Below are 17,492 nucleotides of genomic sequence, written 5' to 3'. Positions count from 1 at the left end.
AAAAATGAAGAAAAATGTATTTCTAGTTCACAATGCAGATTTTTATTGGATTTCACAATAATAATTTAAAACAAATTTATTTTCTGCACCACATTCTGCAGGAACAAAGTCTTCATTTCACATACTGTCAGCTTAACTGTAAGAGGGAATCAAGTTCTTCTAACTTGTTCTAAAAATTAGCATAACTGGAGAGGGGTTTGGAATTTGTTCTTGAGTTCTATACTCAGGCACAAATATTACAAAAAATCCAATCAAAGCATTCAGATGGAATTTATCAGATCCTCCTCTAGTCAAAATCATGGAAACTGAGGAAGATTAAATGTATCAGAAGAGTGTGCCAGCACTGGAATAGATTACATTTTAACAGTTTATTTTATTCTCCCTTCTCATGTGATTAAAAGCATATACAAAATAAGAGCCAATGAAGTGGCTACCTCATGTATTTGCAACCAGACTTTCTTTGGCGACATGTAGAGAATCTTAAACTGTTTTACTCAGTCTCTGAAGTCTGTTCATTATTGCACCATGATTTCTTAGTAAAACTACTCGGTCACTGAAGAGAGAGAATAATCATAACAAATACATTTTAGAAACATTTTCAAAATAAATGCATCTTAAGATTGGAATAGTAGATTATTCTGAAACTAAAATTGAAGCAGCTTTCCCTGAAATTCTTAAGAGATTGAATCTGATAGCCTGAGAAAATAAACTCAGAAGAGCAAATTGTCAAGAACATGTAAATCATTTGGAAGTCTTTACTCGTGGGCTAAAAATCAGCAATGGAAACATTTTTTTTCCATCTCTCATTCTTTTGTTTCTCATTAGGGAAAAGGCTTTCAGAGCATTGTCAGCTAAAATGACCTATTTTTCCCCTAAAATTTCTTTAGATCTCCTCATTTGTACCTAGAACTAGAGTGCTGTGATTTTCATTGCTCTGTAGTCTGAGTTCTTAAAGTGTTTCTGACTAATATGAAAAAGTTTACTTACCTAAAAAGACTAATTAACTTACCTAAAAAGTCTAATTGTTTAGTGTTTCAATCATTATTCATATATCTACAATGTTTTGCCTTTATAATTTCTTTTTACACATACTTACTTACACAATACTTTAATGTGTTTTTACAGAATTTTTCATCTTGGGGAAAATTATTCTCTATTTATTTCCTAATATGTGGTAGCAGTGGTTTGCTGCAATCTACTTCAATATAATAAAATATTTATTCGGTTTCAGATGTGAAGTAATCTTTTCTGAGAAAAGAGGTGGAAGGCTATTTTGATCATTTTAATTGGATCAAAACATGTTTAAAATACTTGCTGTAAGTGCAAAGCTTGAATTTTACTTTTGGTCTCTATTATAGTAACAATGAACTCTACATTTTCATAGCCAACGTTTCAAGCATAAAGGAGACTCATTTGATTATAAATGGCAGTTTTCAGAGGAATTTGTCATTAAAGCAGCCAGATGACTAAAAATAATTTTTTATACTAGCAGAAGAGGCAAGGAACAAATAAAAAATTTTGATGTTGGTGATGGATGAATAAGTGGCAACTAATGTTTCATTCAGTAGACTGAGTTGTCATTGTAAACATAGTTATTTATCTTTGAAATATTTATTTATTCATGAAAGATCCATTATTAAAAGGATAACTATTTATGAGTTTGGACTGATTATAGAAAACAATTTCAAGTGAAATAAAATGGAAATAGGGAAATGGGATTTTTGTTTTTATATGGAGTAGTCAACAACTGTTTCCCTGATTAGCATTGTGGTTTTGGAGTGTAGTTTATTCTCCATTGTTTGCAGTGAAATACTGCGTGATTTTATTCTGTGTTCTAGCCTAACTATGATTGCAATTTAATGTATCCATTTTCAATATTAATATTTATATTTCCAGAAAATGCCAGGACAGAATAAGACATAAACCCAACCAAAGGACAGAATCAAACGGACGTTTTCCTAGGCAAATGGAAGGTCATTGTGGGGAAAAATGGGATGTGCAGTTATATTTCTTCATTTTGGTAGAAACAACAAATGAAAGGAGTGACAGACTAAGTTCTAATAAAAACAAAGACATACAGTGCACACACATAAGTTATTCCACGCTCTCCACAAATGGGCCAAGTTCCTGTTGGGACATATAAGTAAGTTTGTCCTACAGGAAAAATGAAAAAAACCCAAAACCACCAAAAAAACCACAACAAACAAAAAAATGCCAACCTCCAATCTTTTAGCAATCTTAATTGTCCAAAGAGATACATAAAATCAACTTTTCAAAAAATGATGTAATTTAGTCTAAATGCAAGAAGATTTAGAGATTATTATTAGCAATATAAGAGTTGCATGAGATAATAGATACAAAAATCTTGTAAAAATAATTTTAAGTCTAGAAAAAACCATTATTTTATAGGATAAAAAACCCATGTTTATTTTATTTTACAGAAGTAGTTTATCTTAAATACCACTTAAAATATATGTTCCAATCACATAAGGTTACATTTGAAAATTGTGTACATATTTGAGCAACAGTTAGGACTCGACAAGGATTTTTGATTTCACTTTTTGCCACTAAACAAAATAAATTCTTGCTTATATCCACATGCTTTTTCTTTGAATAGCTGTCTTTCTCTAGTAAATTAAGAAAAAATTGCTTTATACTGAATATGTTCCTAGTATTTGTGTAAGATTTCATATCAACGACTGGTGGCTTGAATGAATTTACCACTTGATTTAATGGTCTCTTCTGACATTCATTCCTATCTGTTGCTCTCCCTGAACACTTGTTATTTTGTTGTTTTGTTCTTTGGTGATAGTAGTGTTTTTGTGCTCTAATCATGAACTATTGTATTAAGTGTAAATAAACCCAGAGCAAATAACATCTCCTGTACCAAGGGCTCACAGTCTATAAATGTAACTGTGAGACTTTCACATATTATTCACTCCTCTTTTTTATTGTTTTTCCTTCTGTCTTTTCTTTTTCACTTATGTTTTCCAAATTTATTCTTGCAGAGTGGAGTGGAAGAACAGAAGATTATTGTGGGGCTTTCTTTGTTCTGTTTGAACATAAAACTTTTCTCTTGGCTGATTTATAGAAAGGGAATAAATCAGTCATGAATACTATGACAAGAGACCTTGACAGTGTTTAAACACTTGCAGTAAGAGCCAAATAGAGGAGTTTTTTTTATTTTAGAAACTAAATTTATAGGAAATCTAAGTTAACCCTCAGTGCAGCAGATAAGCAGCTTTGGTGTCTGGTGCAGTCAAGTTTTGGGTTTTCAAATCTGAATTACACAACATGTGGGTTTTTTTATTTTCTAATAGCTTTATTACCACCAATGGAAGAACTATAAAAAGATCATCTGCATCATGGTAAACTCCTCAGATGTCAGGGAACTCATTACAGCTTGACAACACTTAATTTCTCCTGAAATGTTTTCATTGGGTGGATTTTTCTTTGGGAGAAACAGAAGTTGGTCACCATCAGGCAGGTAATGTGCTCTTAGTATCTGCACAAGTGGTTTCACCACGGAGAGTATGTGCTTCCAAGCTCTGTAACTGTTGGAGCAAAAACTACGGGGATGCTCAGAAAAGGTGTGTTTCTTTTTCTTTTTTTTCACTTAAGCAAATCTCATCAGATTTCCTATATTTATATGGCAAGGTAGCAAAAGATTATTCAGTCTGTTATGGTGAAGTGCAATGTTTGATTGAAGTCAGGAGAGAGGATTTAGTATCACCATCTATTTAGGCAATGACTGCGTATGATGCCAAATATGCAAGTAGATAAACAAACCATTTATCAAGATAGAAGGTTTCCAGCACAAAATCTACAGCAGCCTTAAGAAATATAGCTAAGCTGTTCCAGCTGATTTGAAAAACACATAGCTCTCCATTTTAGCAGATAGTAAATATGCTCCCCTAAAATGGTTGCACTTTTAGCTCAATGCAGTAATTTATTTTTATTTATTCATTTTTGTCATGGATGGGAATTGATGTAAGATTTTTTTTTTTTTTTAATTTATTGGAAGATAATCAATGTCTGAAATTAATTCCAATTAGCTGCTGGTATTTTAAACTTTTTCTGTGGTAAGCTTAAAAGTCCTGTTGTGGTCACCATTTGTGAGTATATGTTTTCCTTGTCTGAATGAGGCGCTGTGATGCACAAAAAATTGAATTTTTTAATTTTTCAGATGTGTCCACTCCATATTGCCTGTTATTTGGATCAAAGTGAGATGTAATCTAAAAAATATCATAGAAGATGAAAAATAATACAGCAGGATGCATTGTTCATTTGCCCTTCAGGAACATTTGTCATAGCCTCAAAAACAAATGTCATAGCCTCAAAAAAAAAAGAAAAGGAAAAAAAGAAGAAAAATAAATACATAGATATATATGTATATGTATACATATATATATATTTATATATGACATTAACAACAGGAAAAGTTCTAGAGCATCATGTCTTAGCTTCTAAAGAATAAAAAGTCTACTTTATAAAATAAACATAAATATTGGTAAAAACAGTGGGTAAGCTGAATTCACTTTGTATAAGAGGCTAACAGAAAAGTACAGGAAGATTTTTAATTGAATTGCAATGAAAACAAAAGGAGAGGATAAAATTCCCCAAGTTCTTCTATTTGTAAAATCCAGAAGCAGGAAAAAGAGGCATTCTTAATTCACAGGAATGAATATAAAAATCAGGAAAAAAAAGACGTTTTCCAAGCTACAGGAAATATAACATCATGTTGGAAATTGCAATATAAAATAAAGTAAGGATTTTCTCCATAACTCTCACGCTTAGAAATCACAAGAGCCAACAACCTCCATAAAAAACCCCTTCCACTCAATAAAAAAAGTCATTCTTTAATCTGTTTTTGTTTTGGTTTCATCTATTGTGTCCGTGCCAATGCTATTATTCAAATTTATACTTCAATTTTAACTGCCTTCCTGCAAAAATAGGAATTATTGCTCTCTGGATGAATCTCAGTAATTACTAATTTAATTCCAAATCTTTGGAATTAATTTTTTCTCATTTTGAAAGCTGTTTTCTGCTGAGAATTTTTAGGATCACTAAAGTACCATTCTAAACTAAACTATTATGTACATCTCGAAATCCTGGCCAGATATGCTGATTGATGGGCTTATACTACTACTTTTCTTAGCAAGAATAAGTCTGTGTTTGATAATTGGTGACTGCAAAAATTGTGGAACCCATTCTGGTTGTAAAGACTTTCCTGGGGGGAGCTTTAAAGGGATGAAATGAGCCTTTGAAAACTGAGTAAATGGATAAATCTTTGATGTTTGCCTACGGGCTTCTTGCTAATTTCTGAGCCAAGTGAGCATCCATTTCTGAAGTCAGCCCTGTCTGAATAGGATGGGCCAGAAGGAACAGGTGGACCTTAGAAAAAAAGTTCAGTACTACAGATGGGTGCTTGAAGAGGTTGGACCAAGAGGAGAAATAACTGTGATGATCTTCAGAAAGACAGCACTTAGGTATGACATAGGTACTACTGAATTGCCAAGTCTGTGGCAATTAATTTCTGTACTTGATAAAACCACTTTCCTTGGCTCATCATCCTGTTTCTCCATTTCAAAAAAGGTCAGTAAGAACTTTGTTTCTTTCTCCCTGCCCTCATCTTCTACCTGTAGACACAATCCAGCCTGTGGAAATCTGTTGGAAAGAAACCATTAAAGTTTTTAGTTTCTCTTTCATCTCTGATTAGCTTTGCAAATTCAGTTGAATTCAATCCCTAGAGTTCACTCTGTCACCGTTGCCTTTTACTTTCTACACACACTTATCTTCATTAGGAAAGATGAAGGGACTGAGAAACTTCAGAACAAATATTGTAATAATTCTTATCTGATCTTGAGCATTCTAGTATTCCATGAATGTAATTTTTTCCTTTTTTTCCCTTATAAAATATGTCTCTTTCTTCTTACAGCCTTACATTAGCAATTAGTGATAACTTAATGTCTTTTTCCTTTTCCTTCTCTTGAGTTTTTTGCTGGTCTTAATACCTCAATTTTAACAGCGTGATGTTGTACTAATATATACCACATATAATCAAAATGTTATAGTCTGGCTCGTTGATAGCAAAAGGTATACTTCAAAGAAGTTTATTCTCTCTTGAGTAAAATCAAATTTTATAGTAAAAGTTTTTAGCACTCATTTTCAAATAAATCTCACACCAACTGTTGAATATTTTTTTAGAGATGATAGCTTAGATTATTTCAAAAAGTCAGCATCTACTCTTTCCTTCCGAAATGAGTTTGTTTTCCCACAAAGAGTAAGACATGCAAAATGAAACCTTTAATTCACCTGACAACAGTGTATATCAGTATAGAGACACAGATTCCAGGTAGAAAGAAATTTTCGTTTTGTAAAAATAAAAAGTAACAGTAAATAGATAATTAGAAATATGTCTTCAATTTCCTCGATGCATCTTCGCTTTGAACCTTTCACACACTTTCCCTTTTCTCACTCTTTTTATGTTCCCCATTATTTTGTTGGATTAACTTGCTTGGATACATCATAAGATAATCTGCTTTAAAGAATTTCACAGAAGGATTAATTCTGCCTAGCTTCCAGACTCTAATTGCTCCCAGTTCAGGATTTTGAACACTATCTGCTTCCCAGATCTGTCACCCTGTTGATTGCAGAGATCACCTCTTTGGTGAGCTTGGGCTACACAGTGAAAAAATCAACTGGGAAGCAGATGTGCATTATGTGTATTATCAGCAGTTTATTGAAAATCATGAAGCCGTGGAATCGTAGAACTACCGGGGCTGGAAGGGATCTTAAAGGATCTTAAATCTCGTTCCAATCCCCCTGCCATGGGCAGCGACACCTTCCACTAGACCACATTGCTCAGAGGCCTATCCAGGGGTGGGGCAGCCACAGCTTCTCTGCCCTCCCAATTCCAGTGCCCTACCACCCTCACAGTCAAGAATTTTTCCCTGATAATATAATCTAAACCTACTCTCTTTCAGTTTGAAGCCATTCCCCCTTGTCCTGTCACTCCAGATCCTTGTAGTCTCTCTCCATCTTTCCTGTGGGCTCCCTTCAGGTGCTGGAAGGCCATAATTAGGTCACCCCAGAGCCTTCTCTTTTCCAGCCTGAACAATCCCAGTTCTCTCAGCCTTTCCTCATGGCAGAGCTGCTCCAGCCCTCTGATCACCTCGGTGCCTCCTCTGGGCTGGCTCCAACAGGTCCCTGTCCTTCCTGTGCTGGGACCCCAGAGCTGGATGCAGCACTGCAGGTGGGGTCTCAGCAGAGCGGGGCAGAGGGGCAGAATCCCCTCCCTCACTTGACCACGGGGCTTTGGATGTCTGCAAGTGATTTTGAATCAGTGTCTGGCATACACTGACAGACAGGGCAGTTCTGGCTGTTCTCCAAGGTCCTTCTTTCCTGCTTCTCTCCAGAGAAATTAGGATATCCTGATTTATATTAATAATGGATGGTATAAAAAGTAGAGCATGCTCAGGGGATATTTTCTATTTGTGAAGGAGGAATGCAGGCTTCAAACTGGTGCCTACCATAAAATGCAAACCTGGTCTCCAAACCTGCCTGTTTTGCAATATCACTGGCAGGAGAACCTCTCCAGACCTGACAGGAATATGGAACTCTGCTGTTTCTGAAAGAGGGATTCTATCTTAAGAGGTTGTTAGCTGCCATGAAGAAAATTAACTCTATCCTAGCCAAAATTAGACCAGGTGAGAATGTACTTAATTACAGACTACAACATTTTGGTTGAGAAGAGGGAGAAAGGGATGGTCCAAAAATGTTAACATTTAGTATGGGTTATGAACACTCAGTCTCTCTTGATACCCTTTCCATAAATTGTAACGAGAAGGATCCTTTGAGAGGGTGAAGAGCTTGGATGTTGCCACACTAAACCTTAACTGTGATTACATTATAGAATCATAGTATTGTTTGGGTTAGAATGGACCTAAAAGAACATCCAGTTCCAAGCTCCCTGCCATGGGCAGAGACACTTTCCCCTAGACCAGGTTCCTCAGAGCAACCATTTAACCTGGCCTTGGTTCTGTACCTTGGTGAGTTCTGTACTTCTGTTAGCAACAAAAATATTACCTCAGATCAATCTAATTTTAAAATATTCATGGCAAAGCCCACCAAAGGGGCAGTGTTGTAGAATTAACATAAAAAATTTTACTATAGGATCAGACTTCTTCACAGTAAAACCCAGAGCACATGTTCTGGGGAAAGGAAACTCCAGAGGGATCTTCCATAAGTCCCTCCCTAATTTCTTGGTGGAATTGAGATGTGGTCAAAGGGAAACAACTCTGAAAGCAGAATCAAGCTGGTAGGCATTTTAGTTAGAAATACTGCTTAAAGAAGTTTCTGTCTGTATCTTCTAGTTTGCAAAGATACAGCTCCTTTACTGGGGAGAAGCCACACCACTTGTGGCCAACCTGGGTATCAAAGAAGTGCTTGTCTGTGACATCTCTTGTTGACCCCAGGGTAGTTTATAGAAAACACACATCATAGCTCAGGTGATCTTTGTGGGAAAAGAAGACAAATTCTGCTGCCACTGGTACAGACATAAGTGTTAGGGACATGGTTTATTGGTGGACATGGAGCTGCTGATTTAGCAGCTGAACTCAAGGTCTTTTCCAGCCTTAAGGATTCCATGATTCTATTACAGTGTTTTCTATGAGTAAAATGGGGTTATTTATTTGCAAAACCAACAGAAGTATTGTTTTAAATTTTCCTGATTTGGTTTTTCAATACTTTTCAGCCATTTTGTGCTTCTTTTCTTAAACATTCAACTGTTTTTTATACTGTGTTTAGTAATTTTCTTGTGAATGAGAAAACATTGAACGTTCCCTCAAGGAAGTTTCCTAACAAAACACAATAGAGACACATGTTTTGCCCCTTGGGATGTACACAAAACAAGAAAAAATAGAAAAATAAAACTGAATTAAATTGAAACATCACACATTAGAAAATAAAAGTCAGAACTTTTGTATTTTTTCCTGGCCTTTGTTTCTTTTCTTCTGAAATGGTGACAAATACTGTGTGAGTTTCCCTTTATAACATATCTTAAAGGCTCCTTCAGTATTTTCTCATGTGAAAAGAGAAAATAGGAAACAGCATCAATAAAACATGAAGCATCAAATTTTGCATCAAGACAGGCATTAAAAAATTAAATTCAGTCACAGATTTGAAACTTAGGGTTGTTATCCAAGAAGTTTGTGATCTGCTTTCTTGTTATTTAGTTCTCTATTTTTGCTCTTACCGGGTTCTGCAGGTTTTGCTTTATGTTTCTTTTTTGCCTTATGAGCCAGGATCTGCTCTTCCCCATTCCCAATGGCCTTCTGTCACCAATGATGTATCAAAAATGCCTCTTGCAAGCTCTTCTATATCTGCTTCCCTGTTCTGGCACTTGCCCAGTTCAGAGGTGCCCCAGCATGCACTGCCATCAACACATCATAAAGTATGGGATTAGAAAACAACCAGGCAAGTTCTGTCTTCTCATTAGCTTTATTTTAATATGAGAGAGATACTTTACACCAGTGGAGATTTACTTCTTATTACATACTAAAAAGACTTAAAGATACTTCAGCTAAAAAGTCATTAAATAGAGATCCTAAAAAAATACCAGCGGTCATACTGTGTTTCTGTTTTAAACTCTTTGAGAATTTATTGAATAAATCAAGATTCAACACTAGGCATCAGGTATTGAAAAATAGTAATTGAAATGGAAGTGGCTCAGAAAAAGAGGATTCATTGAAATTCTACTCAGCACACATTGCATTATCAAAAATACAATCAAAAAGACAAGCTAAAATAAGACATGCCATAGACTAGAGAAGATGTTATGAAAATACATGTTTCAAAATCTTTACCCCATATAATAATTTTGAAAAGTAGATAGATAGACTACACAGATACAATTACCTTATCTGCCATCAAATAAATAGGAACAAGTTTATCTTTGAGTCTTTTATTATATGCTGATGAATATACACTTATGATAGAGTAATTTCAAAAATCTTTTGATTAGTTGTCTGAATCCTGTGTTCTAGTTTTCAAGACCACTGTGAAAGGATTTCTTTTTCTTACTTTCATCTGATTTTGCCATCTCCTTTTTTTTTTTTTTTTTTTTTTTTTTTTTTTTTTAAGGAGACATTCCACAGGCTTTTGTAGAGACCTAATAGAATAATTTTTTTCAGTCTATGGACTAAACCCAGGTTACACAAAATAAGTTACAGCTATGATGATTCATTTATTCTGCCAGTTCCATACAGGAACTGAGTGATGATAGATTGTTAATTTGGTTTAATCCTCCAGTTGATTTCTAGATGGGTGATTTTAGATTTCAGATATCTCATTCTCTAGAATATATATATTCAGGTTAATCAATCTGCTGCTGATATCTTGATTTTCAATTTTGGCTCATATTAAAAAATCAAATTTTGAGGAAAAAATCCTGAAATTATTGTTACATAGATTTTTCAATATGTTTTAAAGTTAATTTCTTTTATAAAAGGTCAAAGAAAATCTTGGATATGCTGAATTCATCAAATTTGGAAAAAAAACCCCAACAAAACAACAAACCAAAACCAAAATTAAACAAACCTAGTAAAGTAAGTTATTTCTTTATAGGATGATTTCACATTCATGCCTCAGAAGAAATTTAAAGAGATTCTTAATTCCTTGTTACCATATCAAGAAGTGCAAGGATCTTTTCAGTTATGAGTAAAATCTAATTTTGGCAAGCCATGATAAGAATACTATTCAAATTATTTTCCTGTTTTATCTTCTGTCTCAACCAATACTAATAATCGGAATATAATCCTATGATTGGTTGCATATTTATTGGCAGCATTTCCTTGCTTCTTCCAAACATGGAGTTTAGAGTAATCTTTGAGTTTGTTTTTGTAAAGTGCTTGGTGCTATACAGTATAAAAAGGAAAATGTGTTCTTGTCTTAAGCAGTCAAAATAAACAGTACAAATAAGATACAAGATGAACCGGATGACCTGCAGAGCTCTATAAAGAGATATATCCACTTATTCTTTCTCATTTTAGCTTAATAGATGACTCTCTTTTCAATAAGTTTTTTAGGAGATTTTTTTTGTGAAGAGTGCAGTTGAGCAGATCAATTTATTTTCATAGGGGATCAAACACAATTGGTGCTTCGCAGTTCAAAGTTTGCCCTATGGCAGAAGGAAGTGGGTTCAGGGAGGGGAGCAGAAGCCTTGTGTAGCTGATTTTCTCATGGGACATCAAGCAAAATTATCAAAAGCAGATGATCCAGGGAGAATTTTTAAAACCAACATTGAGAAATGAAATTATGAACATAAAGCACAAAATACAAGAGGTTTTGTATGTGGTTTGTACATACGAATACTGCGTTTCTAAAGCTAATAGATACCCCTTTTAAATTTGAGTTTTAACTGTTACAGTAAATAAAATGTCCCAAAATTCAGAGACTATCTGTTGCATAATAAAAGCAAAGTAAGGTGATTCAGGACTCCATTGATAAAAGGTGTTTGTCTGTTTTTTCATAGCTGGTCCTTGAAAAACATGCTCACCCTTGATATTTTTTTAAATTATTTTTTGTAATTGTTTCCAATATAAATGCTGTAATTTTTGATTTACTATGTAGGAGGAACATCCTGTGTTTTCAGTAACAAATTTTTCCATAAAATGGCTGTTTGGAATGCATTAATCAGTTTACATGAGTGTCAAATACAAGCAATTTTTCACAGTGAGTTTACACCAAAACAAAACCTAGATCCATCCCATCCTTTTTTTCATTAAAGTATAGTTATAATATGACTGTTTTGTAGCATTTGTAGTGCTCTCATCACTTTGCTTCTCAGGGTTCATCACCAGTTACACATAGAACATAATACAAGTCTGTTTCTCGTTCCAGAAATTCAAACCTAATTCGAACTACACTTTTCCAACAAGTTTTTTGAATATTCTTGGCTATTACCTCATTTTTATCCAGGTCTGTACTTTCTCATTTCCAGCAGTATCCCAAATCAGAACTGACAAGAGAATATAGGAAAAGTTTTGTACTGTCGCATCATATTTAGTCAGAAGGAAGACATGGCACAAGTAGTATGTTCTCATTCTCTATAAATCTTGCAATGGAGATATAGCTGCTGATTCTGTGTGGCACACTCAGGCCTTTTGTGAAACCTGCAGAAACAGACAGAAACAGGCCTGAAATATCTCACCTAATTATAAAGAGCCATTCCTCTGTGAAGAGGGTAGGGATGGACAGGTACTTAAATAGCTTGGAAAGGGGGAGAAAATATGCTCAGAGTTCTTAACTATTGGGCTCCTCTCTTTATCATTTAAGGGCACATTAACTTTCTCTTAATCATATCTGTTTATTTGTCGTCGTACATACTATAGATAACAACTATTTAATGAAGCCAGTGTGTCCTTTCAGCAAGTCCATACAAAAGTATTGAATACACATTTTACAAAATATTTATTTGTTTGTTTTAAAAAGTCTTTATGATCTATTTCCTCCCTTTCTGCTGTTACACATCTCATTAAATCTAGTCTTACTGTTTTCTTCAGCAGTTTTATTCTATTATCTTCATTACTATACAATGAACTGGAATGTCATTTCTATATTTATATGATATTTTAGCTAATAAACCTGTTTTTTTGAGACTTGTTGAAGCTTCAATATTCTACTAATGCTTGAGAGTCTATATCTGAAATTATTTCTACAGCAGACACTGATAAGGAGTGTTTAGAAGTCTAACAGTATAGCCTATTGTTCTTATCAGAAAAGATAAGCCAGTATTTTAGATGAGATAAATGAGTGTAGTTCTACCAAAGTCAATTAAAGTACATGAATTTTGTAGCTATGACTGAGGGCAAAATTCAATCATCAGACTACAAAACCAAAAACACTCTCGTCAATCAAGAGGGGGACTGAAAGATAATTCTACTTTGAGATATAAACAAACTTTATTGCTCTATCAGATCTCACTTAGCCTTCATATTGCTGTATTTCATCTGAAAAGAGCAACAAATATTTAACTCTGACAGCTTTTATCAAAGATATGTATCTCATGTAAGGGAAAAACCCCAAATCCACAAAAGCAAAATCAAATAACCAAAAAGAGTTAAAAATGAAATTGTTCCTATACGGAAGACATTTATTTGCATGTGTTGTATCTGGATATATATACACATATATACTAGAGAATTTGAAATATCTGTCATGGGAATGTTTTGAAGACTGGCAAAACTATATTTTAAACTGTAAAATTTTATTAAATTAATTTTTTACCAACATTTTTCTTGCTAGTTGACACTCTATACGTTATTAGTCATCATCATGATCTGAACAAAATTTTTTGTCTTTAGCAGTTAAATTTTAAATTAGCTGTGAGGACACACCACCATGGGGCCATATGGTTATCACTGATGGCTGGGGTCTTCGGTGGTTCTTTGCCAAGTTTGAGTTTTCTTTACAGCTCCTTGGTGGAAGAAGTCAAAACTTAGGTGGGATTGTCTTCCCTGAGTTTCCTTGCTGATATCTGGTGTTTGATACTATCAAAAGAAATGCCATTTGCTTCCTGTATCTTTTATTCTTTTTTTGATGCCAGTCATCCTCTGCTTTCAGCAGCATTTCCTGCCCATTTGTCCTTCATCTTTATCTTCTTCTCTGTCTTGCAGCTTTTGGTTCCTTGGACACCTCCTATATGCCACAACACCCATCCTTGTTTGCTCCTTTGGGGGTCACATTGCTCATCTGCTTATGTGACACATTCATGAATGAAGTTGCCATCATAGTGGTACAAAATACATGACGTGGTTTGTTCCATTTCCACAGTACTTTTATATTCAGGTTCAGAGCAAGTCGTCCTGATGAGTATATTTATAATTTACTACTGTCTGTTTTGGATACATATATGCTGGAAAGAGGTATAATACAATAAGACACCATACTGAAGGATTTTTTCAATGGTTTAAGGTTTATTTGAAATTACTTTCTGCAGCTTTTTCCAATGAACAGTAATGTAGAAGAGTTTCTAGAAGCATGCTTCACTTTTTCTCTTTCTTGGTCTCACCAGTAAAAAGTTTTCAAGCACTTGCACATGTTGATGAAGTCCCAGTTTCAGAATTCAGAGCACATCTCTTTATAAGGTGCTTTATATTCAGCCAGTGCTATTCAAGAAGTGTATTTTAAATCAGTCGTATCTTATCAAGGCAATTTATATTGCCCTCCTACAAGTGTGGAATTGATTTACAGTAAGTGTCTTTACCTCATAAAATAGCTAAATGAGTTTTCTGCTTCAGAAGTGCTTAAATCATGCCACTTCCTCCATTTTCGAAACAATTTATGTTTTCAGACACACAAACATAATGGCATCAAAATCTGTTAATTGTGGTATCTCTCTTTACATGCTCTTTATTTATATCCCTGTTTGATTTAATCTTTTTTATTGTCTTTCAAAACTCTTTTTCGCATTATATCTGTATTTATTATAGGGAGTCATATCTACATCACTGTTACTGTTAATTACTTGTGAATTGCATGGTTTGCTATGCCTTTCAAGAGTTTCCTTTCTAATGACTGACCTTTCAGACAGAAACATTAGTGCAAATTGTAGCATATTTTTAACTAGTGTTTGCAACAGCAGCTTTAACTTGTTATTTTGAAAAATGAGTGGCTTTATACTTTTTTTTCCTTGACTAGTAATTAAAAGATCATAGCCTTGGTGGGATACAGCCAAGAAAAAAATACTGTGGGGTTTTTTTCACAAATATTAATCAAATACATTCTCTACCCCAGAATACTGATAAGGATGAAAGAAATTAAGTCAATTTCTTCCCTTCATTCTGAAGATGGAAAACTAGAGCAGAACATTCTAAGTTATTTCTCCAAGGCCATGTGATCCTCCTGAAACCCACTTTGACTTTAAATGCTCTACCTGTAATATGAGCTTGTTGACTTTGCCATGGAAAAACTTGTGGCCTTATCAAACAGAGGAAACTTTTTGTAGCTCTAGAATACAACTCTCAAGCAAGTGCTGTCTAACTCTCCAGCTCACTTTTCTGTACATTGGTGCTCAGAATGCCTATGTAAAAGCAAGAATCAAATCAAATGTTTTGAGCCATCAATCTTTATCTATGTCATATATTTGAACAATGTTTAGAAACAAAATGACTGATAAGGTTTCTTAAACTTACTAAATAAACTATGTATGTGTAGGCAGCACAAGTACCTGCATGAGCTCCATTATCTCAGTGGCAAGGAAAAAGCAAAATGTTCCCTACAAGGCATCTGTATTAAATGATCCTAGGGCTTAAAAATATTATTTGGTAATCTTTAAATACTATAATCATAATGCAGTAAAGTAGTGACATAAATGTTACTGTGGCTTACAGAGTAAAATTTGCTACTTCTTAGTAAAGTCTTGTGCTTGTCAGCACTCTTTCGTGTATTTTTAAAAGTATGACAAACATCACTACAATTTTAGTCACTATTGGTCTTATTTTCCTACTGGTTTAGGACATACAAGGTAAGGGGGAAAGTAGCTTTAACTAATTCATAGTGCATGATACTGTATTTTAAGTGAGTAAAATTATGCACCTTTATATTATCACAGTAAATAAAAGTTTGATAACAACCAGCAGAGAAAATTGAGCTTCAGTGAATGAAATCACCTCAACCAAGAACAAGTATGCTACACATCAGTCAAAACAACCTGAGACAGCAATTTGAAGAATGCTTAAAAGCATATTCTTGTGCTGCCCAGTCTAAAACATAAAACATGTGTTACCAAGATGTCTTTGTAACATTAATTTTAATAAGTGAATTCTGGCTTCACAGAAGCTACTTTATTTAGCCTTTGAGACTGAAGCAGTATGGATTCAGAACATCTGTGCAAGAAATGCAAGGGTTTGACAGGTTTGGGAATAGTCCTTCAAAACACTTGGGAGTTGTTCTACAGAACCAAATGCTACATGAAACTTGGTTGGCATCTGTGATATGAGACCAGCTCTTGATCTATACTGCAAGTAAAAGAAAGAACTCTTGGGACACTCTGCCTGGCAAAAGGAGAGAGGATGTTTTTGTAGAGAAATATTAGTGTTTTCCCTTGAATGCTAATTTACAATATGTACATTTGCTCATACCTGAAACAATATCCCATCCTGTTTGGAGGACATCTGTTATTTGGACAGTCCTAAAAGAGGGAAAGACTATTTTTTCTGACTGATGTTGTCAACTTTGAGAGCCTATGGAAAAATTTTAAGGACATAATAGTAGACATCAAAATGCTACACACTTCCAAAATATGTACACTAATGTGGATCATCACTGATTTTAGAAATATCTGGAGTCTTCCACAAAATATACTGAAAAAGTATTGAGTATCCCTGCAAATGCATGTGTAAGCTAAGACATTGCACTTTACAAGACTGCTGAATGTGTAATGTTCCTCTGGCTTTGTCACCTGTTCCATACAAACTGGACCTGCCTGAGAGTTGTGAAAATTAATATTTTGCACCAGTCCTAAAGAAATTATTGAAAGAGCCATCATTCCAAGAGTCATACAAGGAGACTTCAATTCCTACAATTCCTTTCATTATCTCTACAATTACCTGAAAGGAGATTGTGGACAGGTGGGGTTCAGTGTTTTTTCCCAGGTAAGGGGCAATGGAGCAAGGGGAAATGGCCTCAAGTTGTACCAGGAGAGTCTATACCTAATATAGACTGAATATTAGTAAAAATTTCTTTGCTGACATGTTGGTCAAGCACTGGAACGGGTTGCCCAGGGAAGTGGTGGAATCATTATTCCTGGAGGTATTTAAAAGATAGATGTGGTGCTTAGTGACATGGTTTGGTGGTGGACTTGGCAGTGCTGGGTTAATCATAAAATGATAAAATTAGATAATTATTAAGGTTGGGAAAGACCTCCAAGGTCATCAAGTCTAACCTTTGACTGAATACCACTGTGTCCACTACGCCATATTGCAAAGTGCCATGTCTACTTTTTTTTTGAACACTGACTTAGAAGTCTTCTCCTACCTTAATAATTCTAGGATTTAATGATTCTATGCTTCGGGAAACAAAAAAAATAAGGGAGGAAAATTTCATTAATTGAATGTATACATTTTTTGACCAACTGTATACACCACTACCACAACATAGATCAGCTCCTTGTTGTAACACGTTTTCAGAATTCCTGGTGGCCACATATACACAGTTTTCTATAAAGTCTGTATCTGCCTCTACGGTTTGCCCAACGCATCCTCATTTCACAGGCATGATGACTGCACAACTGGTTCAATATTTGGATGTACATGTTTGTGCACATGTGTATGAGTGTTCCTGTCATTCATGCCCTCCCCGTGGTACGGGGTTGCTCACCTGGTTGTTTTAGAGCTTATCTAGTCAAACATGCAGGGTTTGTGTGGGATGTTTCAGGTAGAGATTAGCTAAGTTAATCACCAGAAAAGGCAGTTTGATTTACTAGTACTTCT

The 17,492-nt window shown here is 34.7% G+C and overlaps 1 long non-coding RNA gene across 1 annotated transcript; it reads right to left on the bottom strand.

Annotated features, from left to right (window-relative positions):
* Positions 1 to 2,406: 2,406 nt before the first annotated feature.
* On the bottom strand, positions 2,407 to 13,162 carry LOC121660990. Its single transcript, XR_006014823.1, has 3 exons — positions 11,965 to 13,162; positions 9,257 to 9,433; positions 2,407 to 5,667 (listed from the first exon to the last, which is right to left on the bottom strand). It is a non-coding gene; the product is annotated as an uncharacterized LOC121660990 (long non-coding RNA).
* Positions 13,163 to 17,492: the final 4,330 nt, after the last annotated feature.

Source organism: Corvus kubaryi, unplaced genomic scaffold (genome assembly GCF_017639235.1).
Source record: "Corvus kubaryi isolate FWS band 111438036 unplaced genomic scaffold, C.kubaryi_AGA036_p1.0 37035, whole genome shotgun sequence".
In the NCBI taxonomy this organism is placed as follows: Eukaryota; Metazoa; Chordata; class Aves; order Passeriformes; family Corvidae; genus Corvus; species Corvus kubaryi.
This window is presented reverse-complemented; position numbering and strand designations above follow the sequence as displayed.